This window comes from Falco punctatus (genome assembly GCF_963210335.1).
Source record: "Falco punctatus genome assembly, chromosome: 4".
Classification (NCBI taxonomy): Eukaryota; Metazoa; Chordata; class Aves; order Falconiformes; family Falconidae; genus Falco; species Falco punctatus.
The window spans coordinates 100,171,495-100,175,502 of NC_137583.1; the positions used below are offsets into that span (position 1 = coordinate 100,171,495).

A 4,008-nucleotide genomic window follows, 5' to 3' on the forward strand; every position below is an offset into this window, starting at 1 on the left:
TCCTCCTCTATGAAAACCAGCTGAGCAGATGTCATTCACACAGACAAGTAGCTTCTGACTTTAAGGAAGGAAGGCTCAGCTCTTCATTTTGCCCCCCAACACCCTGGCAAACATCAGCCAGTTTTGGGGCTTTTGACCCTAGTGTGCAAGACAGGCAAAGTTATCTTATTTGTTCAGCTGTTGTTACAAAAAACCTTGACAAACAGTGTGGTCATCCCAGTGTTCCTTTCTCACAGTAAGTTTCTGGTCACTAAGGGAATGAAACCTGGAGAACTGGGTTGGATTGATTTTATGGCATAACAAACAGAATAAAGTGCATGTATCTAACACTTGTAAAACATCACCTATATGGTGAAAACCCAGGGAAGAGAACAAGGAGCTTTAAAGGACAGTCAAAGTCCCTGTAAGGATTGGCATAAAGAGAAGAACTGCTCCAGAACTGTCTCTTCCTGCTATCCCTAATCAATGCCATCCGCTTACCCCACAGTATGTCCCTCCCACCTTTCTGCAGAGGAAAAGCTCAGCTTTTTGATTTGTAATTCACTACATTTTTCTTTTTGCAACTCATCAAACACATATTCTGTATTGTCTTACTACATAACTGGCATGAATATGCCATTTTAAAGAGCAACTGTGCATGTTTTCTTCTTCAGTCTTCCCTGAATACTGATACTTCAACTGATACTGCAGCACCGAGTCAGAATAAACTCAGACACAAAACCAGCATCTGATATATGATAAAAGGCTGAATCTCAGGCTGTGTGACATCCAAGCTACTGTTGCCACCAAGAAGATGCAATAAGAGATATTACTTTATGTTTCTTACACAGGGAAAGCTTTGCAGTAGTGTCTCAGCATTATTGTGGATTTGCTCTCACAGTTTGCCAATGCATCTCACATATCCAAGGATGGATTTTCTCACACCCCCTCTCCACAGTGCCTCTGTGAGACAAGTTTTGTCAACAGTTGCTGCTGACAGTCCCACTGAAGCAGCATGGTCAGTTGCAGATGACAAAGTTGGGTTTTAGGAAGGCTCTTTTTAAAGTATCACTGAATTTCCTGTTTCTCTCTTTTGATTAGGATACCTTGGGTATATCTGCACTGCTTCCTTTCCAGACACTAAGGACCTATGAATATGAATGCTAGATGTGAAGCACTGAAGCTCAGCTGCGTTCTGGACACCAGTTCCGACAACATAGAGGGAGATGTCTCTGTTCTTCAGTTCCCTGGCAAGCAATTCAACTTCATCACTGAATTCTCCACCAGTGATGAGAATGGCTACCTGTGGGACACAGCCCTTAGCTTTGCTACAAGCAGGTTCAGTGAAACACTCCTTGCTGACAAAATCCAGAGCTCTCCCTATGTAAGTTCTCAATTCTCTCCAATCTGCTCCAAAACATCACTTTTCAAACACTAATTCAGCAGGAGATAAGTGTCATCCCCGTATTGTGCCAGCCCGACTTGGATTGCATCAAGGTCAACATGAAGACTTGAAACCAAGGTGGACAGAAAGTTCTTTACCTTCTGAAAGGTTTCCTGGACAATACCTGTTGAAGTATCCACTAAAAAGACAACATCTGCAAAAATGGCTTTTCTGCAAGCTGTCCAAGGAAGATCACATTGTAGAATTAACTACTACAGCTTCTTCTCCATCTTTGTTCATGAGCAAGGAAAATCGACTGCACGTTTTATCATTCATTAAATGAATTGCAACTGTGTTGCACATTTCTGCCTTCCCCTTCCACCCCTCCCCTTCCCCCCTCCAACTATTATTTTGAATATTTTAACAGTAGACAGGTACTCAAAGTTTACCACAGTTATGATATTATTGAAATCTAGTTAGCAATAGATGGAAGATGCAAGAAGTTAAAACCCGTATTTTGGCAACACACTGTGATTCCATGTACTTCATCTATGAATAGAAAAAAATAAATGTGGAAAGAAAACAGCTCTTTCAGGACATAGCACAGGCAACCTGGGTGGCTGGACCATTTACCTCCTCTGGCATAGTACGAAGTACCTGTAGAATACTGAGAGTCTCTACAGAGAAGCAAAATCTTCGACTTCATAGACATGCTTATCAGTTAGCTCACTAGCTATTTCTTGAAGCTCAGACAAAGCAGAACCTTTAACATCTCTAGCATACAATGTGAAGCTAGCATCTTGATTGCTGTGACTGGGTTTTGAAAAGTATCTTCAGCCTGTTGTCCATTTGTTATCACAATAGCAATCTGAGGAACCCCTTCTTCCTTTTGGCTACCAGCACTTAGATTCATAGAATCACTTAGGCTGGAAAAGACCTTTGAGTTCATCAAGTCCAACTGTTAATCCAGGACTGCCAAGTCCATCATTAAACCATGTTCCTAAGCGCCACATCTACATGTCTTTTAAATACTTCCAGGGATGGTAACTCAACCACTTCCTTGGGCAACCTGTTCCAGCGCTTGACAACTCTTTCAGTAAAGAAATTTTTCCTAATATCCAATCTAAACTTCCCCTAGTGCAACTTGAGGCCATTTCCTCTCATCCTATCAGTTGTTACCTGAGAAAAGAGACTGAACACCCACTTCACTACAACTTCCTTTCAGGTGGTTGTAGAGAGCGGTAAGATCTCCCTCCCCTCAGCCTCCTTTTCTCCAGGCTAAACAACCCCAGTTTCCTCATCTGCTCCTCATAAGACTTGTGCTCTAGACCCTTCACCAGCTTTATGAAGTGATTCTCTAGCATAAACTGGAGGCTCTGCCCACTTTTGGTGCTTCCTCCTTTGTAATATAATTTCTGTATCCTCTATAAGGTATCATTCCCGTTATAGTAAGAGTTCAACAAGAATTCAGTGTATGGCACATCACTGTACTGAATCATACCAACACAGATTTTATCTTGCCCACTATCAAAGTCATTGACCATTGCGTACAAGAAGTCTTGCGTGATCTTAAAGCTTTATGTCCCTATACTTCAGGATCCATCTGCCATGAAGATGTCTGCCATAGAAGCTTTCCTGCAGACTGAAGAAATGTTTTGTAACTTTCCTGTTTTCCTACAGGATATGTAATCTATTAGAAGCATAATTTTGCATCCTGATTGCTTTTCAGAATCCAAGACCCTTGGGCCTTTTGCAGAAAAATCCTTCTTCTATCCTGATAAATTCTCAGCACCCACTAGTTCCTTCTTTTCATCATAAAGTTCATCATAAAGAGGGTCAGAGGCTACATCCTTCTCCAACATCACTCTTACGCAAAGGAGAGATGTTGAAATTCACACCAATGTGATTTCCATACACAGCCTGCACAGAACTCATATGTAGTAAATGCATATGATAACTGCTTTACACACTTCCGTATGTAAACAACAACTGTAAGAATGTGTTGACTGGCTATCAAGTGAGCCCAAGGGAGAAGTTATTCATGCACTTTCAGCTCCATTCTGCAAGCATACATTACTAATAAATATTTATTATCTGAGGGGAAAAAATAAATTAACACCAACTTAAACAGGACCGACCACATTTACTTGTAGTAAATACTAAACCAATGTGTTTCCACACCTTTCAGAAGTATATGACACTAGCAGGGCATGGATGAAACAGTTATTATTTCCTCAAATCAACAGTCATGCAGAAAATGTTCTACAACTGCGCAGAACACTGTCCTCATGCAGATCTTCCAGAAGACCTGACTATTAAAATGAAAATGTTAAATCCTGTGACTTATCTTGCTTTTGGCAGTCTTACAATTGTAAGAGTTTTTCATTGCTTTTGAAAATATGGAACCTCAGCATGCATGAACAAAAACAAATTTTAATGAGCTGCTGCATTTTATTTGCATTTTTTTAGGACAACTCTCCTAACTCTCTCATAAGTATATGTTTCATAAAAACATACCACATTATCCCTAGTTATACAAAGAACAAAGCGTCATCAATTCTTCATATCTCTCTGGCATTGGATATAAATGGAAAAAATTAATTTTGTTATCAACTAGAAGAAGAGTAATTTCTTTAGTGTATTAC

The 4,008-nt window shown here is 40.1% G+C and overlaps 1 protein-coding gene across 1 annotated transcript in view; it reads right to left on the reverse strand.

Moving 5' to 3' along the window:
* Nucleotides 1-4,008, reverse strand: part of COL6A6 (collagen type VI alpha 6 chain) — a 109,792-nt gene that overhangs the window by 73,093 nt on the left and 32,691 nt on the right.